Source organism: Actinia tenebrosa, unplaced genomic scaffold (assembly GCF_029948245.1).
Source record: "Actinia tenebrosa isolate PJP-AT-01 unplaced genomic scaffold, QUT_ActTen_1.0 PGA_scaffold9__36_contigs__length_13948895, whole genome shotgun sequence".
Lineage (NCBI taxonomy): Eukaryota > Metazoa > Cnidaria > Anthozoa > Actiniaria > Actiniidae > Actinia > Actinia tenebrosa.
This window is the reverse complement of record NW_028292586.1, coordinates 2,895,267-2,908,363: the sequence shown is the minus strand read 5'-3', so window position 1 is coordinate 2,908,363 and position 13,097 is coordinate 2,895,267. Positions and strand designations below refer to the sequence as shown.

General features: G+C 34.6%; 2 protein-coding genes across 10 annotated transcripts in view; one reads left to right on the top strand and one right to left on the bottom strand.

Annotated features, from left to right (window-relative positions):
• LOC116304830 (uncharacterized) overlaps positions 1 to 13,097 on the top strand; it is a 53,513-nt gene that overhangs the window by 22,548 nt on the left and 17,868 nt on the right. For 2 of the 8 annotated variants that reach the window (XM_089024442.1, XM_089024444.1), the window contains 2 exons: positions 8,656 to 8,925; positions 11,113 to 11,235. The gene's annotated coding sequence lies outside the window, so the exon portion shown is untranslated. Of the gene's footprint in view, positions 1 to 6,282; positions 8,926 to 11,112; positions 11,236 to 13,097 lie in introns of those variants that run through there. The other 6 variants (XM_089024443.1, XM_089024441.1, XM_089024448.1 and 3 more) reach the window with 6 other exon arrangements.
• The window catches only part of LOC116290115 (uncharacterized), a 63,019-nt gene continuing 50,981 nt past the window's right edge, over positions 1,060 to 13,097 (bottom strand). For both annotated transcript variants that reach the window (XM_089024435.1, XM_089024434.1), the window contains 3 exons: positions 12,895 to 12,945; positions 3,827 to 3,852; positions 1,060 to 3,183 (listed from right to left, as the gene is read on the bottom strand). The gene's annotated coding sequence lies outside the window, so the exon portion shown is untranslated. The remainder of the gene's footprint in view (positions 3,184 to 3,826; positions 3,853 to 12,894; positions 12,946 to 13,097) is intronic.

The window sequence follows — 13,097 nt, the reverse complement described above, 5'->3', positions numbered from 1 at the left end:
CCCTAGATTAATTACCAATGCATGATGTCATATACTATACTGATGTTGTAAAGTAAAATAACTTTCGAATGCACAGAAATATTCCTCAAGATTAAACTTTTCCAAATCTTAGTTATGTGCTGAATTGAGTTGAGTACTATAGTAAGAAAGGTCAAAAATACTTTTAAAGACAAACTGAAAGCAAGTAAGTGATTTTTTGGTTGAATTACGGTGAGTTCTTCGTCGGGGCTGTTAAAGGGCCACTTGGACGAAAATCGTTCCAAATTTAAAACTCTTTCATTCGAGCTGGAACTTTGCTGAAATAATCTTGAATACATTAAGAACCACCCACTGGAATATCTTTCTAATATTCGAAAGGAAAGGGCCAAAATTTTACGATTTATTTTCGTCCGCCATTAATTTCTTTGACTCACAGAATTCGGCTCAAGAAGACTGGCACGAGTACTTATGACGTCATTTACTCAACCCAAACCAAAACATTGGTGGGTAATGTATGTGCCATGTTCGTAAAACTCGGTTTATTTGGTTTATTCAGAAAATATATAATGTTTCATTCGGTTTCCTAACTACTATATGACCAAACAATGTCTAGGCGCTGAAATTTTTTACTTTCAATAATACTGTCGATCATAATTCGAAAATTTCAATACATCTCGGCACGCCAAGAATCACAACAAAGTAGGACGCATGGACGAGATTCTAGCGGTTCCATCGCGCGAAGTGACTGAGATATTCGGGATTTATTCGAATCATTTTAAGGATAACAACTTTTCAAGGTATATTTACATACAAGGGCAAAGAGCAACCCCACAATTTGGGTCCGCGAGACATCCGACACAATGAAAGAAAAATCTACGAGCTGAGTGACAGACGCCGCTGTCGCGCGAGTAATATATAAGAAACCTTTGACATGTTCTTTTACAAAGATAATATTAGATAATCGTATGTTTGTACCTATTCAATGCATAATAAACATTTTGAAGCAAATAATAACCGTCCTGTAGTAAACCAGCTAGGAGAATTACGAGCTCACATTTTAAATTATTCGGCACATAGATCTAAGTATATTGTCACAAATCTTTATATCACAACGCAGAATTCATAACATCAATCACTATTAGATTACATTGAAACTTCAAATTTAAGATCTTTATATCATGGACAGTATGTAGCAAATACAAATAATGAAATGAACGTAAGGAATTTTTATGAAAACCTCTTCCCAAGCAATTCTTCTTCTTCTAGTTCGGCTTCATCTTCATACATTATAACTTATGGTTCTAACTCTTCAGGATTGACAAAGCGAGCGTCCAAAGGAGTTTCCATTATATTTGAAGAGGTATCAAAGGTTTAAAAAAAGTCTGTTTAGAGATTCTTTTCACGATAACGCGTTTAAAACATCAAATAAACTTCAGGTGATTTAACAAGAAATGTATGGTCAAAACGACGCTAACATGACGGTGTTGAGTAAATGACGTCACAGCGTAAAACTGCTGTACATAATGACTCGTTGGCCGTGACACAAAGAAATTAATGGCGGACGAAAATAAATCGTAAAATTTTGGCCCTTCCCTTTCGAATATTAGAAAGATATTTCAGTGAGTGGTTCTAAATGTGTTCAAGATTATTTCAGCAAAGTTCCAGCTCGAATGAAAGAGTTTTAATTTTGGAACGATTTTCGTCCAAGTGGCCCTTTAAGCGACACAACTTATTGCTAAAAAGGAATAAAAATGGAGAAAGAAAAAAGACAGCAATTCGTTCTGGGATATTGTCTTGTACAGCATCGCGGACGACTTATAATATAACTATAGTATTAACTAGTTCAATTAAATACTTGGATAAAAAGTTTTATGATTACACAAGTAAATCTGAATGTAATTTCTTAAGAAGTCTGTTAGATTCTGAGAGCCGGTTTTCTCGACTCTTGATTTCCCCATTCAGCATTACATCGCTTACAGAATCGCTCAAAGGGTCCTTAAAGATGTTCGAGTTCTGGCTGAAAGGAACGAACTGAAAACGGGAATAATGCTAAATTGCTAAATTTGCGAAATTTCTAGCTAGCTCAAATTAAGTAAAATAAAATAAATATATTCGGAACCTAATCATAATGGAGTGTGACTTATTTCTTCAAAACCAAACTGAGCAGTTAAATATTGGAGAGTATAAAATCTATCTTCAGACAACAGGGAATTTCATGAGTTTTGGAAACCTTCCTCAACATTTAATTATTTTTAGCTTGGAAACTGAACATGTTATTTTACTTGCTTTGGTAATTTTACTGCACAGAAGATTACTGATATCAAGAACAGCGAAAAACTCATACTTTTAACTGGGAAACTGGAAGACTGGGGAAACCCCTTAAATAGCTATTGCATCCCAGTTTGAAAATCCATGTGCGTACTTTTAGACATGACCGACTTTATGTGTAAGCATGCCGGTGAATGACATATGCAGTGACTCAGTGACTTTGCAAAAATCTTCCAAAGGGTTGCACAATAAGAAAAACGTGTTTCATCAGTTTAAACATACGTATTGCACCACGTATAGTATGACACATTAGGCAATTCTTTGCCACTTGCGTCACAAAAGAAAAATATGGTAATGCATCTATCTAAGCAAGAACGAGTGTTGTAATAATACAAGCATGTTCTTCTCGACATTTTTGTCACAATCCGTGTGAAAACTTGAAGATATTACTACTCTTCCCAGTAGACCGAGGTAGTTGTGAATTTTTATTCGCCTTCGTAGCGTCTGTTATGTTATCCGCAAGTACATTTCAAATCGACCACATGATGCCAATGTTGTACCACAAGGACAATTTTTTTACACCACGTGATTAAAACTTGACTGAAATTTGATCACAAAAATCACAACTACCTCGGTCTACTGGGAAGAGTAGTAGATTTATTTAAAGGTTTGGTTAAGATGCTTGTTACAATATAATAAGTTAATAATAAATAACTTATAGTAGTAAGAGTGTAATTGTAATACTTTCATCGTACGATACTTTAAGCCCTTTTAGCTTAGTGATTGCGATAAAAAAGGTTAAAGTCCTTGCACTCTTATTAGTTGGACGTGAAAGAATCTGTTTTCAGCAGGCCTTTAGGACTCACCTTTTTTTCCTCTATTATTTTACACTTTATTTTCTTGATATTCTTCAATAAAAAGTTTCCAATGAATTGGCTACAGAAAAGAAGAGAACTTAAACTTAAATTTAAAATGTATTTAAATTATATTTAAATGATTTATTGTAACTTGAAGGAAAATCAGAGGTCGCTTAATAAGCCTTTTCATAGTTTAAAAATCGATTCCACTGCGCATGCAATTTTATCCCGAATTTCTCACCTTCTTTTGTCTAAACCTTCTTTTGTTCTTAATTAAACAACAGAAGGTGAGAAATTCGGGATAAAATCGCATGCGCAGTCGAATCGATTCTTAAACTATGAAAAGGCTTATAGGGGTTCACTACATATCTTTATTTCAATTTTAGGATATTAGTATTGAGGGACACTAGTTTTAAATCGGTGCAAACTGACATCGTAAAATGAAAAGATATAACTAGCTAAAAACTAGTGTGAGCTGCGTCGGTGTTTCTAATGAAACAGTAATAATGAAAAGGTAAATTATACACCGTGAAAAGATGAAAAAACTTACTGACGTTTCGGACGCTAGTCCTTCGTCGGAGTAAAAGAGGAATTTTACTCCGACGAAGGACTAGCGTCCGAAACGTCAGTAAGTTTTTTCATCTTTTCACGGTCTATAATTTACCTTTTCATCATTATCGTAAAATGAAGTTGATTATTTATGTGTATTAGAGCATACTTACTATTTGGATCTGTAGAATTTGACTTGCTGCAAAAAGAAAAAAAAGTGGATAAGAACTAATATTCATATATATATATGGTTTAATGACTGCATAATTATTTTTAATACTGAGTCATGACAAAACACGCACGTAGCGGGGGAAATAATCTTAAAAATGCCTCGTAATTAAACGTTGCTTTTTTTCGACATCACTAAGATTTTTAAAATGTGCTCTCCCGTCTTGAATTACGCAATAACTTTTGACCTGACAAAGGCTCGTTAAAAAAAGGGCGTTTACGTCACGTCATAGAAATGTGCTCTAACGCTCCCACACTTTAGATTGAAAGAGATGAGATTAAGCCAGGAGTTAGCTGCATCAATATTTGAACAGGAAATAAACACACAAGATAGGACGGGAACATGAAAAGATTCAGTCCTGTTTCACACCAGTTAGTGCCTTCCTGCAGACCTACGTTACATGCTTCGAGACTGATCAATTCCTCAATCAGCAAGTATCGAAATTCCTACTAAGCTCTCCTTTTACACGTCCAAGCAGAGCATTCTTTTCCCGTCCAATAATAATCTTTTTATGAAGAAATATATCTTGTAATACTATAAAAATAATCGGCCAAAACTAGACCACTTGGTTGGCTTGAGTTCCAGCGTTCATTTAATACTTTTCATTGACTCAAATTTTAATTTTAAAACTTCAACCAACATAATATTTCATCAAAAATAGCTTGAAGTATATTTGGTGACAAAAATTAGAGAATTCTAGATTAAAAATATTAATAATATTTATATTTTACTATTTATATTCAATCTTCGTGTCCATCTGTAACAAGTGAAGTAGCCCTGTAGCGGTTTTTCAAAGATGCTGTCGTTTCTGTGTAGTATGATTTGAATGAGTCAGAAATACAAAACAATTTTTGAATGATAAAGATAGCACCAAAATAGCGGTGAAAAGGCGATAAATAAAATATGATATATATACACTTGATTGCAGAAAGGTTGTAGTATACATTTATACAAATACCTAATTTATTCAGTATATTTAATGATATGCAAAACAGAAAACTCGCTTTATTTATTATTTGTTTCATTCAGTGAACGTCAAAAAATTGTAAAGGTTCTTACAAATTTGTTTTCAAAAAATGTCCAGCGTTCAATATTAAAAGTTGCCACAAAATAACTCAAATCCCTTATGTTACGTCATAGTCATTAACATATTGGAAATATAAACCTTCGTATCTTAAAGACCCGACATTCAAATGACGAATTATTTTCACAATCAACTATTCACTATTTAAAGACTCAATTCTGAAAATATTGTGTAAAGGCTTATATAAGCACTTTAAATGGAAATATATTTTCGGGTTCATGGTTACGAGCTTGAAGTCGATAATCCAGCAAGATATATTATTTCACTGATTGGCTTGCTTTTAGGGGGATCCCCTAATATTGCTGAAGACGTCGATGGTAATCATATAACTTCAGCGTTTTATTAATAAGTTTCTCTGAGTTTTCATTTTATTTTTATCGTAGAAAATAAACCGCAAATAACGACTAATAATCCTAAATAATTCTGTCTCTGATTGTGGTAAAACCTGTGAACCCTAGAACATTTACAAAAATAATATATTGTATTTCATTATAGATACCATCAAAATCATTTGATACATAACAACCGCAGTACGAATATATAGTATATATATACGTTCTCATATACATTATGGATACGAGTTTAGGGTTTACGTATTAGTCTAGAAGTTATTTAGATAAAATAATATCAGCGGAAGACGTAGGAAAGGACCAAGTGAATCCTACGCTTCATACTCCATCTGTTTCGTAGAAAGGAAGACAAATACCGAAACTAATGACGAAGGAGACTAGGAGTAAGCCCACAAGGTTTCTTCGATTAAAAATAAATTACCGACAAAATTTCATTTCATTTTGAAATTTTGCTTTTAGTCTTATCTAATCCTATATATGCTGTCATTCACTTTTCATTTTGAAAAGCAAGGTTTATTGTTTCACCTGCTCCCAACGATTTCTCTTTCTAAAATTTCATAAAATCGGCTTAAAAAATCAACATTAATATAACGATCAAAAGCATGTTTTGTTTTATGTATTCTCGACAGAACAAAATAGAGAAACGACTTCGAAAGCAATATTTTAATATATTTTTGTCTAGTGAACAAAAATGGATCGCCGTCTAAGTTAAAATTCATCGTAAGCTAAGAGTTTCGATTTTCGTTGTCATTTCTCCATCGAATTCATCCGTACCTTTAAAGGGACTCTGAGGTGCCAGACACATCATAGCTTAAAATGTACATCAAATCTTGTTGATTTTGAAAATCGAAATGAAAATTCCATGAAATGCTTTTTTGGGGTGATATCGTCAGTCAAAGTTGCGAAATAACTTAAGCTGGGCTCCCTGTGGAATATCCCGGATTTGATGGCTTGGGATGAATGAGGTGTGATGACGTCAGATAGTGGAACTTGTTGAATAGCTGGAGCTGAATCAGCCAAATTTCGCTATGGAAGTATGGCTGTTCTTTGTCAATTTGAGCCGGAAATTGCTTGAGGAGAAGAATATAATACACCCGATGAAAGTGTGATCGAGGACAGTGAGCTAGAAGAAGTGGCGAACGAGGAAAGGCTTCTAGGAATCGATTAAAGTCAACAATGTGTCGTGATGAAAACTGCTGGCTGATATGTGTTTATGTTGTTAAATGAGCTTATTAGGTAAAAGATTATGAGGTAAATGAAACATTTTATTTCACTTAAGATTTCAATATTTTCTGATGTTAAACTCAACGAAATTTTTAGACGTGACATGCATCACGACTATCGTGTCTGAACCGAGATGTGCTTAGGACTGCATTTAATAGTTTCTCTTCATGACAGAGAAGGCTCATTCCAAATTTAACAAATATTACAAATAAGTGAGTTTTTTTAAGTATTTTCTATTACGTTCTTATATTCCAAATAAGTGAGCTTTTTTCGGTATTTTCTATTTCATATACGTATACGTTCAATGCATATTCATTTCGCTGAAATGCTTTTTCAGCCCTCTGCGTTGTGCTAGTTCTGATATCGCCAATTTATAATTACATCGTGAATGCACGGTTATCTTAGCAAAAAGATCAGCATGTGTGGTATCTAAGATATTAAAGATCTACCTTCCCTGAATGAGGAAGATACTGGCTTTAAAGAAGATGGAAGTGAAGATGAAGTTGCTGACACGTACACCACATCGATTCATTGAAGCCTTTCCTCGTTCGCCACTTCTTCTAGCTCACTGTCCTCGATCACCCTTTCATCGGGTGTATTATATTCTTCTCCTCAAGCAATTTCCGGCTCAAATTGACAAAGAGCAGCCATACTTCCATAGCGAAATTTGGCTGATTCAGCTCCAGCTACCCAACATGTTCCACTATCTGACGTCATCACAGCCCAGGCATCCCAAGCCATCAAATCCGCGATATTCCACAGGGAGCCCAGCTTAAGTCATTTCGCAACTTTGACGGACGATATCACCCCAAAAAACGCATTTCATGGAATTTTCATTTCGATTTTCAAAATCAACAAGGTTTGATGTACATTTTAAGCTATGATGTGTCTGGCACCTCAGAGTCCCTTTAAACATTTTCTCGCTACAGTCCGTACACAGAATGAACTGATGACGTCGTGATGCTAGTGTGTCGTTTGTTACTGGGTTGCTGGTTTCTCTATTCGACAAAATGGAAAAGTTGCGCAATATTACCCATATATGGATTGGATGACGTGTCGATACTTTCATCTGCGAGTTCACATGCAGGCTATTGTGGAATCGAATCGTGCATGTTCTTTGAGAATATGGGGCCAAAATTTTATATCTTTAGCTTTTTATCGGGACATGAGCAATGTCCATCATTACTAGTAAAGTTGGCGACCTTCAATTTCACGCGGGTAGACTTTCATCGCGGAGTTTTACTAGTAAGTCATTTATTCTCATTCGTGTTCACTGATTCAGTGAGATTAAATGCTATAAACGAACATAGAAAGCATCAAAGGTTTGTTCGAGTTTTAATTTTGATTTGAACGAAGACTAAAATAATTTTGTAAGGGCAATCAACAAGCTTCAATGCCACGGCAAACACTTTTAATAACAGTCAACTTTACGCAATGATTTCTTCAATAAAATAATAAACGACAAAAGAAGAACTTGAAAAAATACTAAGGAACAAGAAGAACTTAACTAGGCTTTGATCGATATTAGACCATAAAGGCCGTCTCGGTCAACAACTCGAAGATTTGCTCTAAAAAACAACCAGTGATATACAAACCCGAATAAAGACAAGCTGAATGATATTTCTAAGGAAATTCGTAGAAAGAGTTGGCTTATTTGAGTGAGCAAATGAATATTTTATGAGTGAAATACTGATATCTTCTTCCATCGGGTTCATTTTACAGCGGGCAAGATTGTCGGGTCGTGGCAAGCATGCATAACGCAACACTGTTTATTTGCGCTTCACGGCTTGATTGATATCAAATCGGTCAAACCAGAAGCTTAACTCGGAGCTTTGACGTCCAGAATAAAATAAGTAAATGAATTTGTAGAAAAGCTCTCTTATTTCGGCGAGTAAATAAAAATGTTCTGAGTGAAATACAATCACTAAGTGCTGAGTCAATTTTTCCTCTAAAGATAGGTATTACGAAGTATTACGAAGTGTTTTCAAATAATGAAATAAAAAAGGAGGGACGACTTCGTTTTTACATGCACGGAGACTACAGACGTTAATTTTTATGAGATTTTGCTTATCAAAACATTGGAATGACGTCACTTTTATTTTGCTTGACTTTCAGCTGAAGCGCTCTTAGAGCGTCTTGTTTATTAAATGGCCTGGCCAGAGAGCCTGGGCTATATTGACCGATCACTACGTGACATCATTATAAAAGTAAAGGGAGGAACGATGGTTTCCACATTTGGTGGACACTGCAATGAAGCAAACACTAAGTAGGTCAGTCGTAATCAAGGAACACAGTGGTAATTTGGAGCTCGAAAAAAGTCTACCCTTGTGGAAACTGAACTCAACTGCTAATTCTGTCGTTTTGCTTAGAAGAGTTACGCAAAAGGTACGTAAAAGTAGGAAATACCTTGTACAAAACTAGAAACACTACATTTTGAAAGAGATTATTCCAAAATTTCAATCGGCAATTTGTTTTCGTAAGAACATTTTGCGAGAAAAAGAAAAGGTTGAAAGTTATCCGAATGTTACATGTACGCGTGAATGTATTTATTGCTAAAAAATAATTTTTACAGACAAATACAAAAAGTTAAAAGAAATAACATTTTTGACTAGCCTTCGTTAGCAGTGACCTTCAAAACCTAGACAGTTCTCAGCACGTCTCGCGATATCCGACTTAAAGTTAAGATATATTTATGACGAAATCCAGTTTTTTCTTTCCAGAATAACCGAACAATCAACCTTAAACTTTGTACGTGTATTTCTTCAAAATAGTAGAATGCAGCCTTATATAGCTTTACATCTAGTAAAAATTATTAGTTTGAAACTAGAAAGCTTGAAAGACTAAACTAGATAATCAGGTTTTGTCGATTTTTTCTCAATAGCCACTAGCTTAATTCTTCGTTCAGCAATTTAAAACCAGCTCGACTGGCTTTACAAGGGGTCCATTCTCAATAGCCACTTAAATTTTGTCTTCGTTCAGCAATTTATAACCAGCTCGACTGGCTTTACAAGAATTAACTACACGAATTCATTCAGGTTTTCAAAAATAGAATATTGGGCCGAGATTGTTCGACTAGCTAGTTACAAACATATACTAGAAACCGGCAGAAACTTCAGCACTTTCAGCTTTTTTAAGTTAGCGTGACCACGATCGTGACCGTACCTTGACGACCTATCAAAACTTCTGATCGGTCCAATGACATCATTACAACTGCGCAATAACATATATCTCGTTCAAATTTTGTTTTCTGAATAAAATACTGCTACTTTTATGGTTAAATCGACCTTATTATTGTCTTGACTGTCTTTTGCAAACGCAAATATGACATGCACACTGATTTATAAATACAAAGGGAAGAAGATAGGCATGACAAAAACCGGAAAAAAGAAACTACGAAAATAAATATATTTGCTCTAACTCGTCTACAGCGCAGATCAAGAAGAATCGATTAGAAGCAAATTTAAAGGCATCGCACTTTAGGAGCTGAAAAAGAATGATTCAAATCAAATTTCTTTCACTTGCACAGAATGGTTCTCCTGTAAGTAAAGGGACAAAAGAAGACACTGTGAATGATGATAAAATGGCTGGCTTTGCTACTGTGAGCTTTGGCCCATAAACAGGACTTAAAAATCAGTCACATAAAAGCTAAAAAATAAAAAATATCGTAATAGAATCCCACGATACATTGGGGTACCTGTTTATGAGGGCTCTTTTATTAGGCATTTTAAACAAAGTTCAAAGCATTTTATTAAAAAAGAATAGCTAAGCCAGCAAGAAGAGTGAGCAAGAAAGCCATGTAACGGAATATAGTGTACAAAACATTTTCTTGTACTAGCCTGAATGTAGGCCAAGGTGAGATTTGATTTCTATTTGGTTCTGTTTTAGATAGTATATTTGATCATAATTGATGCCAAACTGCGTTGAATTCTCTCTCGATCAAAGTCACTTGTTTCCAGATATCAATGTCACGTAATTCTGAAGAAACACATTCTAATACCGTCTCTTATATATTTAAAATTATGGGGAATCCCCTAACCTGCTAACTAGTCATGTCATTAGTGCGTAATGTTAAATTGTAATGCGCAATAAGCTAACGAGAGTGCTGAACATCGAATTAAATAGAACTTCAAGATGTAGTGATTTATAACAGTTTTCTTAGGGTGCTATATTTTAAAAGTATATTTAACTTCGATAATGTCATCATTTTTGCTGCTACGTCGTAGATTAATTACAGATTACAACGGTCTTGAAAGGAGAAGCTTAGTTATCAAATATCTTGATGAAAATAACGCAACCTTTAAGCATGAACGGAACATGTTTAAAACAAAACTTAAAGTTGTAATTGTATTTTTCAAGATATTTTACTTATATTTTCCGCTGAATTGTTTATTCATCAAAATGTTTATGAGTCATGACTTAGCGCGTGGTTGCAGGTATTCAAAATCTGCACGTACAGACTTCTAATTTCATAATGAAGTTGTCACTATTAATACCACCAAGGTTGGCAAATGTTTGTGTGTGGTTAGCTGTAAGATAATGATTCCTGCCCATGTTCATTGTCATTTCTCATAGGAAATCAGTAAGTACTTCCAAATTGATCTAAAGTCCATTGACAAAGCAGATGATGCGAGTCAGCACGAAGCGACTGAGATGCCCTTCAAGACTTTTGTCAACAGTTTTCCTCTTCAATCCAAGGTCATATTTAAATTTTTCTATATCGAGCCTATTTGCATTTTCCTCTTCCTGTTTTATTAATCTTTATGCCAAATTATTAATCTCTAGACCATAATCCTTTTCACACTGCTTTTGCCCTCAGCTGCCTGCATTATACCTACGAATGCTGCGTGCCGAAGTGATTATCTAGTATAATTATTGTTCTTATCAAAATCCAATTGTTTTCTTTCTAGCTTGTTTATCATAGAAACAAAGCCAATAATGAATGTCTGATTTTCCTCTATGCATTCGTTGGGATAATGCAGACTGAAAACAATGGATTTTGATAAGATCAGTAATTATAATATTATATTACACCCAAGGTAAAAAGATCTAGTAACACGTCAGGAAAAAGACACCGCTCTACGCACGACAAACAGGGCGCTAGCTAATTTGACTGCGCATGTCCACGTTTATGTAAAGAGTGAGCAATATGGCTGCTCTGTTCAACCTATTATAAACAAACGTTTTTCTTTGCACTAATATGCTTCTAGGTAAAATGTTTTTCTTCAGGATATATGTTAAGGACTACTTTTATATCGACGCGAATTTAGAAGAAAAAAGCTTAATGCAAAAGTGAGTTATCCCAGGTTGTCTGAAGACGTTTGTACGAACGCTTTGTATTTGCCTAATTTTGATATCATATTTATTTATTTGGCGAAGATATAAATGAAATCGACGCTTTGTAACAACAGCTATAGAATGTCAAAATCTGCAATTTGATGTTATTCCCATTCAGATATTTTCAAAACACTTATCGACACCCACCTGTTGATTCACATTAGGATGATGTGCTACGCTTGCCGTCTAGGTGTATAGGAATCGATTTGTTTTAAAAATTGAGGAACCTTGATTTTTATTCTCATTTAGATACTATGCAATCATTCATGTACTATACACGAACTTGAATGTTCTATTGTTACAACTTATATTATATTCTTATATAATATTTCTTTATATTCTTTGAATTTAGTCATCATAAGCTTACCGAAAATCGAAAATTTTGCAATCGGAATGATTTCAGTGATTAATATCTCATTGTAAACATTCCTAATTATTTCAAATGTGCAAATCAGATAAATGTACAACATTTCAGTAGTTTTCGCAAAATCAAGTTTCGACACCCAACACCTTCCAGCTGATTATACGAACTTAGGTAATGTATATTATAAATGTACTATCGAAATCGTTTTCAAAATTGGGGACCGTTTCTTAACTTTGTGTTTTGGTGAAGAAAAATGTAATATTTACAACACAGGAAGCCCAATAATAAACGCTCAGAATTTGAAATTCTGATAATAAATAAATAAAATCTAATAAAAACCTTCAGCTGTCTTTTTAAAGTTGTTTATGATTTTTCGAAGAACTTTGCGCTTTTTTTAGCTTCAATTTAGTACTTTTTATGGCACATTGTATGTGGCTATGTTATACGGTTCAGCGGATTAAGCGCATGCCACATGCAAATTAGTGCCCTGTTCGCACGACGTAAAATAGACTTTGTTTTCATATTGATAAGCAATGGCTCAATTACTAGAATGAAATAGAGGGAAAAGTAGGAGAATGAGTGCTTTTTCTTCCCACATGCTCCCCGGTACCCCTGCTACTTAGGTTATCATAACTGAAGTGAACTACAACACACACCTCTTCTATAACTTTATTCTTGCGGGCCAAACTTGGAAGACCTTTAAGACCCTGAAAAGATATTTAGAAAACCTTCATTCATGAAACTTCGACAAACGCTTGCAATTGGTCAACCTGTTAGTTAATTAAATGGAAACCATCGAAGGCACAAAAGAAAGTGGCCGTACTAACAGGGTGCCCGGAGTAGACAGTTTACAAATAGG